The 12,455-nt window shown below is 42.5% G+C and overlaps 1 non-coding gene across 1 annotated transcript; it reads right to left on the minus strand.

Moving 5' to 3' along the window:
• Positions 1–10,489: 10,489 nt before the first annotated feature.
• Positions 10,490–10,627, minus strand: LOC119932655. Its single transcript, XR_005452399.1, has one exon. It is a non-coding gene; the product is annotated as a small nucleolar RNA SNORA7 (small nucleolar RNA).
• Positions 10,628–12,455: the final 1,828 nt, after the last annotated feature.

A 12,455-nucleotide genomic window follows, 5' to 3' on the forward strand; every position in this document is an offset into this window, starting at 1 on the left:
AGTAAGCACTCATATTTATTGAGTTTTCTCAAGCCACAACTAAATCATTAAGGTAGAAGGAGCATTCGAGGAAACACACACACGCACGCCTCGTTTATCTGTAGTCTCCTGCCTCTGTTTTACCTTTCCTTAGTCTGATTATTTTAAAAAAGAAAGCTAAAAAACAAAACAGGAAAATCTTATCAGTTCAGCAGGAAACTCTCCTTTATTCACTTCACTATCAGCCCCGCAGCACTTAGGTATGTATCCATAATGTATTTATTTATATTAAAGTCCGTCTCCTCCTCTAGACCATAACTGAAGTAATTGAGGCACAGAGAATTTAAGTGACTTCAGTTCATCAGTCAATCTATCGTAGCACTCAATAAATATGATTGATTGATTAATTGATGAAGATGGGGTCATATGCCCAGCTGTGCAGTCGTGTGCCTAGAATCGTATAACATCTTCTGTTTTGTTTTGTTGTCTGTCTCTCAGTTCTAGACTGTGAGCCCGTTTCTGGGTAGGAACTGTCTCTATATGTTGCCGAATTGTTCTTCCCAAGTGCTGAGTACAGTGCTCTGCACACAGTAAGCGCTCAATAAATAGGACTGAATGAATGAATGAATGGTGAGTTAAAGGCCTTGATTTGGAGGTTATCGTCAATGCCCTGATTCTAGTAGTAGTTATAGCATTTATTAAGCATTTACTGTGTGCAGAGCACTGTATTCTTTCCCAGAATACACAGACGGAAAATAGTGAGCAGTGTGTAGTGTGCTGCTTCTCTAATCTAATCTAATACAGTACAATATAACAAATATTACTCACTATTCACTACACACTGCTCACTATTTTCCATGTGAGTAATATTTGTTACATTGTACTATATTAGATTAGATTAGAGAAGCAGCATGGCTCAGTGGAAAGAGCACGGGCTTTGGAGTCAGAGGTCATGGGTTCAAATCCCGACTCCGCCACATGTCTGCTGTGTGACCTTAGGCAAGTCCCTTAACTTCTCTGAGCCTCAGTCACCTCATCTGTAAAATGGGGATTAAGACTGTGGGCCCCCCCATGGGGCAACTTGATCACCTTGTATCCCCCCCAGCACTTAGAACAGTGCTCTGCACATAGTAAGTGCTTAACAAATGACATCATTATTATTACTTTCCCAAGAGCTCAGTACAGTGCTCTGCATGCACTAAGTGCTCAATAAGTACAACTAATCGACTGACATATGGGATCGATTGACTGATATTTCATCTTAGCCTCTTCCACTAATAATGCACGCTCCTAAACTCGATAGACAGGTCACCTGTGACGGTCTTTGGTGGGGCTCTCATGGGTCATGACCCTGAGACATCAGAAAGTGTTGATGACACGTTTCTTGCTTGACTCCCAATAGTTGATTTTCATTTCTAAGTTGTCATCTTTAAGAGCCACGGTGTTTATTGAGCACCATCTGTGTTTGTGCAGAGCTCTGTACTCGGTTGAATGGTTGGCACAGTTTGGGACTTATCTGACATTCATTTATCAATCAGTCCATCAATCATATTTATTGAGTACGCACTATGTGCAGAGCACTGCACTACACTACATGCTTGGGAGAGTAAAATATAACAGAACTGGTAGACAGGGTCCCTGCCCACGAGAAGCTTAGAGTCTAGAGGGAGCTTACATTATTAATCCAGTCCTCACCACCTTCCATGACTGCAGCTATCTGCACATCTTCAATCCCATTTCTCTGAAGCTAATCAATCAATCAGCCAATCATATATATTGCGCTTTTACTTCATGCAGAAAAATGTATTAAACACTTGGGAGAGTACAATATCCAGAGTGAGTGGATATATTCCCTGCCCACAGGGAGTTTACAGTCTAGAAGGGGAGACAGACATCATAAATGGCTTCACCCGGTGGATAGATCACAGGCCTGAGAGTCAGAAGGACCTGAGTTCTAATCCCATCTCAGCCACTTGTCTGCTGCATGACCTCAGACAAGTCACTTCACTTCTCTGTGCCTCAGGTATCTCCTCTGTGGAATGGGGATTAAAACTGTGAGGTTCATGTGAGATTTTTAGACTGTGAGCCCACTGTTGGGTAGGGACTGTCTCTATATGTTGCCAACTTGTACTTCCCAAGCACTTAGTATAGTGCTCTGCACACAGTAAGTGCTCAATAAATACGATTGATGATGATATGGACTGTGTCCAACCTGATTATCTTTTATCTATCCCAGCACTTAGTGCCTAGCACATAGTAAGCGCTTAACAAATACCATACAAAAATAAAGAAATAAATAAAAGATGGCTATGTACATAAGTGCTGACCGAGGGGCAAATAAAGGGTGCAAATAATAATAATAATGACAGCACTTGTTAAGCGCTTACTATGTGCAAAGCACTGTTCTAAGCGCTCCAAGTGTGAGGGTGATGTAGAAGTAGAAAAGCAGTGTGGCTTAATGGAAAGAGCCGGGGCTTGGGAGTCAGAGCTCGAGGTTTCTAATCACGGCTCCGCCACTTGTCAGCTGTGTGACTTTGGGCAAGTCACTTAACTTCTCTGTGCCTCAGTTCCCTCATCTGTGAAATGGGGATTAAGACTGTGAGCCCCACGTGGGACAACCTGATTATCTTGTATCTACGCCAGTGCTTAGAATAGTGCTTGGCACACAGTAAGTGCTTAACAAACACCATCATTATTATCACTATTATTATGTAGAAGGGAGTGGGAAAAGAAGAAACAAGGGCTTAGTTGGAAAAGGCCTTGACTTGGAGTTTTATTCTCCAGAAGGCGCTGGAGAATAAAACTCTAACAGGATAAACTGGGAGATCATTTTGCCCTTGGATTCTCTGCTTCCAGACTCCAGGGAAGTACAAAAACAAGATCATAATTTATACTAGGAGACAATGAGCCCTGTAAATATACATTTCTAGATAATGCAAATTCTGCTTCATAGTCAAGCTCTCTCCTCCTCCGTCTTCTAGCCTCGTGTTCTCCCGTCCCACCCCAGATGAGGAAAAACTCACGCCCATTTCAGACCATAAATTATCCCCAAACAGCACCCGGAAGGAGCAAGAACCTTAAGACAACACCATCCATGTGGCCGTAGAATTTCCTGCTGAACTGATAAGATTTTCCTGTTTTGTTTTTTAGTTTTCTTTTTTAAAATAATCAGACTAAGGAAAGATAAAACAGAGGCAGGAGACTACAGATAAACGAGGCGTGCGTGTGTGTGTTTCCTCGAATGCTCCTTCTACCTTAATGATTTAGTTGTGGCTTGAGAAACCTCTGAAAGAGCTCGGGTCAAAATGGCCAAGCACTCTAGTTGTCAGTAGTTGTACTCGCAGTTAGGCATTCAAATAATAATAATAATAATAATGATGGCATTTGTTAAGTGCTTACTATGTGCAAAGCACTGTTCTAAGCGCTGGGGAGGATACAAGGTGATCAGGTTGTCCCACGTAGGGCTCACAGTCTTCATCCCCATTTTACAGAGGAGGTAACTGAGGCACAGAGAAGTGAAGTGACCCATCCAAAGGCACACAGCTGACAATCCAACCTAATTTAGATCCTTCAGCTTCCAACTTTCCCAAAAGATTGGGGAGTAGGCTTGGGAATCTCTGTCCATGGAGATTTACCAATTCTCTTAGTAACTGCCCCCTTTATTCACTTCACTATCAGCCCCGCAGCACTTAGGTATGTATACGTAATGTATTTATTTATATTAAAGTCCATCTCCTCCTCTAGACCATAACTGAGGTAACTAAGGCACAGAGAATTTAAGTGACTTCAATCGATCAGTCAATCGATCATATTTATTGAGTGTGTACTGTGTACAGGGCACTATCCTAAGAGCTTCTCTGTGCTTCGGCTCCCTAATCTGTAAATTGGGGGTTAAATACTTGCTCTCCCTCCCGCAAAGACTGTAAGCCCCATGGAAAACAGGGACTTCTCCAATTGGGTAATCTTGTTTTTACCCTAGCATTTGGCACAGTGTTTAGCACATAGTAATTATTTAGCAAATGCCACAATTTATATCCTTACTGATATGGAAGCCTTGGCCCTTGTGATAGCCATGGACGCTTTAAGGCCCACGGTAGTGAGGAAATACAATGTCCCAGAAGCATACGGGTGGTCCTGTCAAGATTTCCTGACTCAACAAAGCAGAGGATGCACAATTATTTCAGATACTCAAACTTTTGGGTGGGTAGCTCAGTTTAAATCAAGGGAAAACAGCTCGTAGGACTGGAGGCAGGTTCGGATAATGAACATTCAGACAGATACTAAGCAGCATAAAAGACCTAAAAAGAAAGCAGCATCTGAGGGGGTGGGAAAGCCTGCAGGGAGTCAATCTAAACCAATGGACAATCTACTAGGAGAAGATAAAGAGAACCCCCATTCTAATCCTTGCTCATCAACTGGCTACGTGTGGGACTTTCAACAAGCCATGTCACAAATTTAGCACAGTGCCTGGCACATAGTAAGCACTTAAGAGATACCACTATTGTTATTATTGTTACTGTTATTAATCTCTTTTGCAATTTGTGCACCGTTTAAATGAAAATCAATGAAATCTTGTTCTGCCAACCTGTCTGGAGTGCAGTAGTAGTAGTAATAATAGTATTTATTAATAATAATAATTCCTGTTAAGTGCTTACTATATGCCACACACTGTTTTAAGCGCTGAGTAGATAGAACCTAATCAGGGTGTACACCGTCCCTGTCTCACATGGGGCTCACAGTCTCGGAAGGAGGGAGTCAGAATTTAATCCCTGTTTTACAGATGAGGAAATTGGGTTATGGAAAAGTGAAGAGACTTGCCCAAGGACATAAGCAGACAGGTAGCGGAGCCGGGATTAGAACTCAGGCCTGTTCTCTATCCATTAGGCCGTGCTGCTTCCCATTCTAGCTGCATTGCAGAGCACTGTACTAAACTCTGGGAGAGAAAACAGAGGTGGGAATAAGATATGGTTCCTATCCCCCTGAAGGCTCGCAATCTAAGAGAGTCTAGTCCCTAGGAGAGGGGCTCTGCATGGAGGAGACTAATGACATTTATTAAGTACCTAATAATAATAATTGCGATATTTATTAAGCACTTAATCTGTGTCGGGCACTGTACTGTTCCAAGACAAGGGGTTTTCCCAGCCTGGGTTCAGATCAAGCCTGGAGTTAGTTTGGCTGAATGTTGGCTGAAAATACATCAAGTTGTTAGTTTTAGATCTGCATTTCTCTTCTAAATCTCAACATCTCAGCATGTTATTGAGAATAGCAGTAGAGTTGGAAAGGTATGTAATTAACTGAACGAAGTGGGGAATGCAAACTTAAATATCCTTTGTTCTTCTCCGTTTTGGAGCCAAGGATGAACTCATAATTTTTCTAGAGGCTTACTTGATGAATGTTTGGGTTGACTCTGACGTATTGTCTCATAAATGTTTATAAACCTTCGTTGCTGAAGTTAGGAAAGGGGTTGCTATTCAGGTTCACACATATAATGAGCCTCCATGAGAAGCAGCACTGTCTAGCAGAAAGAGCACGGGCCTAGGGGGCAAAGGACCTGGGTTCTAATTCACAGTTCTGCCCCTTGCTTGCTGTGTGACTTTAGGCAAGTACGTAACTTCTCTGGCCCTCAGTTACCTCATCTGTAAAATGGGGATTAAGACTGTGAGCCTTCTGTGGGACAGGGACTATGCCCAACCTGATTAGCTTGTATCCACCCCAATGCTTAGTGGCACATAGTAAGTGGTTTTACAAATAGCATTTAAGAAAATGTAAGTACAATAATAATAATGGCATTTATTAAGCGCTTACTATGTGCAAAGCACTATTCTAAGCGCTGGGGAGGTTACAAGGTGATCAGGTTGTCCCACGGGGGGCCTACAGTCTTAATCCCCATTTTACAGATGAGGGAACTGAGGCCCAGAGAAGTGAAGTGACTTGCCCAAAGTCACACAGCTGACAACTGGCTGAGCTGGGATTTGAACCCATGACCTCTGACTCCAAAGCCCGGGCTCTTTCCACTGAGCCATGTTCTGTGCCTCGGTTACTTAATCTGCGTGTCCTATGTGGGACAGGCATTGTGTCCAACCCGACTAGCTTATTTCCACCCCAGCGCACAGTACAGTGCCTGGCACATAGTAAGCACTTAAATACCATTGAAAAAAATACATAAACTAATTAATTCAAGAGAAAGGCCAGAGTAGGATGGATCTCATGACAAGTTCTTGTTTTTCTGTCATTGGAATCAGCGACTTGTCAGTCAGTACATATCTATTCTATTTATTTTATTTACATATCTATTCTATTTATTTTATTACGTATCTATTCTATTTATTTTATTTTGTTAGTATGTTTGGTTTTGTTCTCTGTCTCCCCCTTCTAGACTGTGAGCCCACTGTTGGGTAGGGACTGTCTCTATATGTTGCCAACTTGTACTTCCCAAGCGCTTAGTACAGTGCTCTGCACACAGTTAGCGCTCAATAAATATGATTGATGATGATGATGATGATAGAGGGGAGATTTAGAGGAAGCCCATCTGTTCCCATAGCTTCGGCTACAGTGATCATTTCAGTGCAGGTGACTCACGAATCTTTCTCACTTGTTTCGGCCTCTTTGTGCCATTTGGTGTCAGTTTATTTTTATGTTGATTATTGTTTTAGAAAGGATATGCATATGCTCACCTTGCAGTGGCTTTGAAAGCTCCAGTAAAGCTATCTTTGAGTTCAACAGCAATGCTGCGGCCACTGAGATTGTAACCAGGAGCATGAGCATTGCATTTTACACAAATAAAATGGAAAATAGGCAATGGAAATAAAATGGAAAATAGGAAAATAGAGTCCAGGTACCTTGTCTAGTTCCTTGCCTTTCTAGCTAAGCATTGCTTGGGCCTTAAGGATGGTTTTGAGTAGCCCTGCTTCCTCCCCTACATAAAGACTGTAGCTCACCCTTTAGACTGTAAGCTTACTGTGGGCAGGGAGTGTGTCAGTTTATTCTTGTCCTGTATTAGAGAAGCAACATGGCTCAGTGGCAAGAGCACGGGCTTGGATGTCAGAGGTCATGGGTTCTAATCCCGGCTTCACCAATTGTCCGCTCTGTGACTTTGGGCAAGTCACTTAACTTCTCTGGGCCTCAGTTACCTCATCTGGAAAATGGGGGTGAAGACTGTGAGCCCCACTTGGGACAACCTGATCACCTTGTATCCTCCCCAGTGCTTAGAACAGTGCTTTGCACATAGTAAGTGTTTAATAAATGCCATCATTATTTTATTTTTTTCTTCTCTGTGCTTCAGTTACCTCATCTGTCAAATGGGGATTAAGACTGTGAACCCTACGTGGGACAACCTGATTACCTTGTATCTACACCAGTGTTTAGAACAGTGTTTGGCACATAGTAAGCGCTTAACAAATACCATCATTATTATTACTACTCTCCCAAGCCCTCAGTATAGTGCTCTGCACACAGTTAGCACTCAATAAATAGAGAAGCAGCGTGGCTCAGTGGAAAGAGCCCGGGCTTTGGAGTCAGGGGTCATGGGTTCGAATCCCGGCTCTGCCAACTGCCAGCTGTGTGACTCTGGGCAACTCACTTAACTTCTCTGTGCCTCACTTCCCTCATCTGTAAAATGGGGATTAAGACTGTGAGCCCCCCGTGGGACAACCTGATCTCCTTGTAACCTCCCCAGCGCTTAGAACAGTGCTTTGCACATAGTAAGCGCTTAATAAATGCCATCATTATTATTATTATTATGACTGAATGAATGAATAAACTGATGCATTGCGATTACTAGGAATTTCCTAGGACTTTCATTTAAGGTTGGGAGAAGTTGGGATAGGTATAAGCCCCACCCACATTCACCCCATTTCTTACTCAGAAAATTTCCCCCATGCCGTGCAATCCGCTCTCACCCAATAGCGCCATTTCACTCTCCTCATTGAGCAAAATCACATTCACCCAATTAGACACTCCCATTATCATCTACTCACCTCCTATTGCCAATCTTGTCCTGGGATGGGTGCTTATGGAGTTGTGGGAGAAGTTAGAACCCGCTGCGGCTAGAACTTGTAAGCTAGAGAGCCACACAGAAAAACTGTGAAATTCTGAGGTTTACTCAGGTTTAATCTTTCGTAGCCCCTTTGAGTTGGGCAAAATTCCCTTTCATATAGGACTGAATAACAGGAGAAAAGCATCACAATTCAATTCAAAAGTATTTATCGAGCGCTTACTGTGTGTGGAGCACTGCACTAAGCACTTGGAAAGTACATTTCAGCAATAAAGAGAGACAATCCCTGCCCACACAGGGTTTACAGTCTTGTAGGGTGAATCTGATTCCCAACTAGCATAAGCTTTTGCACAATCAATCAGTAATATTTATTGAGTGCTTACCATGTGCAGAGCCCAGTGCAAAGCACTTGGAAGAGTACAGTATAAAAGAGTGGGTAGACGCATTCCCTGCCCACAAGAAACTCACAGTCTAGAAGGGAAAAGGAGTAAATGTATTGTTTCTCTAGTCCAGGTACCCTCACGGCTGGTTAATATGTCTCCATGTGGCCAGATTTTACTCCTGGAACCAACAAAACAAAGGTGTAAAGGTGCAAAAAGACCTGTTGTGCAACATAAAGTGAAGAGAATGAGCCTCTTGCTTTTTCTCAGGTAAAGTGACAGTAGACAGTGAGGCTACGCTTTTTGTGGGTTTGGGGGTTGACTATCATGGGGTAGACAGGAAAGTTGGGGGAGATTTCTGACCATCTATGACTTCTCAGAGTCCCTCAGGGAGGTAGGAGAGGGCAGAGATCAGTTCTCTAATTAGCACTTAGCTCTAGAAAACACTTCCCCAAAACAATACTTCCCACCCACATAGTCGATACACCTTATTTGATTTCCCGCCTCTGTACAGAATGGTCAAAGAATCATTGCCAGTTCCCTTCTTCCTGCGATTCAGGGCCAATTTCTCTCAGAGGGAGGATAAGGAACTGAAGATTTGGGAGGGATAGAGAATAAATTTAGCACATGCCCCTGTGTGTGTGTCTCTCTCTCTCTCTCTCACTTCTGTATTTTTAATTTGAGCATCATGTAAAAATAGAACTTCCTGTTAAGCTGATAAGAGATTCCTGTTGTTCTCCAATAATTCCATTTCTATTAGGGGGAACAGGCGGTGGAATGGTATTAATGAGCTCCAAGATGGGTGGCTTCATAAATGTGGGTAAGGGAGGAACTCTGTCCTTATTTACTTGGATAAGTTTCCTATTAAAAAAGAGGTAGACCTCCCATGCCTCGAAGAATGACATAATTAGATTACTCATTTTCTATGTATGTTAATACTGGTCTGATTTTGGAAAATACCTCTCATATCTCTCTCTCTCTCTCTCTCTCTCTCTTTCTATGACAGTGGCAACAGAATGTTTGGAGGAGGCATGTGTTAGTTTTCCTCCTCAACAGCAGTGCTAATATTTAGGGATGAACAAACACCCCCTATCTTTTCCCTCTACAAATTAAACTTTCTCTCTATTTTTTCAATAGCATTTGTTAAGCACTTATTATTTTCCAGGCACTGTACTAAGCGCTGGGTAGATACATAATAATCAGGTTGAACACAGACTTGCCCTAAATTACACAGCAGACAAGTGGTGAAACTTGGATTAGAACCCAGGTCCTTCTGACTTTCGGTCCCATGCTCTATCCACTATGCAACACTCCTTCTCTCCTCTAAGTACCCCAACTCTTGACCCTGAATTTCTCCAAACTTCTCTTGAATCTGTTGATATTTTTTGCCTTAGCCGGGAGAAGACGTGTTTCCTTGCATTTGCTTTGAACCTTCTACCCTCGAGCTTCAAAGAGTGCTTTCTTGTTGTTTTGGCAAAAGATTTGGTGAACAAGAATTGTATAAAGGCCATCTGGCTCCCGTGACTTGTTCCCATTTAGTTTATCAATTTGGTCTAAAGCATCCTGTGTGGTCAGTGATCTCCATGTGGGACAAGTACTCTGTCCAACCTGATTATCTCATAATCACCCTAGCACTTTCTTTTAAAATGGTATTTCTTAAGTGCTTACTTATGTGGCAGGTACTGTACTAAGCACTGGGATAGGTTGGACACAGTCCATGTCTCTAATGGGGCTCGTATTCTTAATTCCCACTTGACAGATGAGGTAACTGAGGTGCAGATAAGTTAAGTGACCTCCTCAAGGTCTCACAGCAGACGAGTGGCGGAGCTGGGATTAGAATCCAAGTCGTCTGACTCCCAAGCCCCGCTGCTTCTCTAGTTCAGTATTTGGAACATAGTAAGCACTTAAGATCTTGCCTTATGCTGTCGAGTCATCTGCAACCCATAGCGACTCCATGGACACATCTCTCCCAAAATGCCCCACCTCCATCTGCAATCATTCCGGTAGTGGAGACATAGAGTTTTTTTCTTGTTAAAAATAAGGAAGAGGTTTACCATTGCCTTCTTCCACACAGTAAACTCGAGTCTCCGCCCTCAGCTCTCTCCGATGCCACTGATGCTTAACACAGGTGATTTTGACCTTTAGCAGATTGCCTTCCACTCGCTAGCCACTGGCCAAGCTAGGAATGGAAAGGGTAGGCCTCTGCTTGACTATCCCTCCCATAGCCGAGATGGGTAGAGTACTGGAAACTCTCCAGGTGCAATTCTGAGAGGCTAACTTAACAACTAGCACTATTCTTTTCATTACTGGCCCCCACAATTTGATACCATTTCTCTGACTCCGTGCTCTCCTCAGTTTCACAGTTCCGCTTCTGATGATATCTTTGCTTGGGATAAGAAGTGATAAGGTTAGGCAAGAGGACCATCAAAGAAAAAGAAGAAAGTAAAAAAGAAGAGGTTAGTTCTTTAAGCAGGGATGGCCGAGAAGTTCCAAAAGTGAGATTAAGCCTTTTGAATTTCCTTTAACCTAAACCCGCATAACTGCAGTATCCATCACCAAAACGTTCGACTGCAATCATTAAATAGAAAGAAAGGAAAAGTTGAAGTGACTGCAGCCAAAGTTTTGCTGAGGCTGATAAAATAACGCTGGGCTTGGTCTGACAAACCTGTATTTAAAACCTCTCAGTGTCTGCTCCTGGTTACACTGACACTGGAAGTCAGCAAGCTGACTATTATGAGCTTTTCAGACAAAAATCCAGCGGCTCAGCAAAGCAGTAATTGAATGCAGCAGACTGTGATGTCTGTTTTTCAGGCTCGTGTTTTTAACACCTGTCAGCCTTCTACAAGACTACTGGAATAACAAGAAACAGACACAGCAAGATAACATAAATCAGATCATGCTCCTAAACCACCGAATAATAATAATGATGATAATAATAATAATAGTACTTGTTAAGTGCTTATGATGTGCCAAGCACTGTTCTAAGGGCTGGGGGAGAAACAAGTTAATCAGTTTGGACACCGTCTCTGTCCCACATGGGGTTCACACTCTTAATCCTCATTTTACAGATGAGGTAACTGAGGTCCGGAGAAGTGAAATGACTTGTCCAAGGTCACGCAGCAAAAAATGGTGAAGCTGGGATTAGATGAGGCCTTTTTGACTCGTCCTTCTGACTCCAAGGCCCGTGCTCTATCCACTAAGCCATACTGCTTTTTTAATATCATTTAGATACTCTGCTACTTCACCACTATCATTGGGTCAAGGACAACTATTTTGTGCGTGTGTAAGCTCCCCGTAACCTCTGACCCCAGGTCTTGCCGAAGAAATTTTTCTTTCCTCTTCCTCTCAATTAGAAAAGGACAGAATAGATAGATCTGATAGGATAGAATCATTTCACTTGACAGTTTGTGGTAATTCTTCTTTTTCCATCCTCTCCTTGCTGTTGTTAAATCATCATTCAATCTACTACAAAATTGCACCTGTCCTTCCTGTAAGATCTCTCCCAATTCCACCCCTCCAAGAGTTTCTAGAACCCCAATCATATAAACCCACTATCAATCTCCAAAACTTATCTACTTATTCCTACCCACCCTAAGCACTTTTCTGTGTGTTTTATTCAATTATACTTTCAAATTCCTACTCTATCTGTACATATTTTATGACTGTATCCCTGATCAGAGTGTTAAACTCCCTGTGGGCAGGGAACATGACACTTCTTTGCTTTGTACTTTCCTTAGATCTTAGCGCAGAACATTATAATTGAATGTATGTGCAGTAAATGCTTCTACTGTGTGGCTCAGTGGAAACAGCACGGGCTTGGGAGTCAGAGGTCATGGGTTCAAGTCCCAGCTATGCCAATTGTCAGCTGTGTGACTTTGGGCAAGTCACTTAACTTCTCTGGGCCTCAGTTCCCTCATCTGTAAAATGGGAATTAAGACTGTGAGCCCCCTGTGGGACAACCTGATCACCTTGTAACCTCCCCAGTGCTTAAAGCAGTGCTTTGCACATAGTAAGCACTAAATAAATGCCATTATTATTACTATTATTATTACTGTATAGTGGGTGCTTAATAAATATTATTCTACTACCACTGCTACTATTAC

This window comes from Tachyglossus aculeatus, chromosome 9, assembly GCF_015852505.1.
Source record: "Tachyglossus aculeatus isolate mTacAcu1 chromosome 9, mTacAcu1.pri, whole genome shotgun sequence".
NCBI lineage: Eukaryota > Metazoa > Chordata > Mammalia > Monotremata > Tachyglossidae > Tachyglossus > Tachyglossus aculeatus.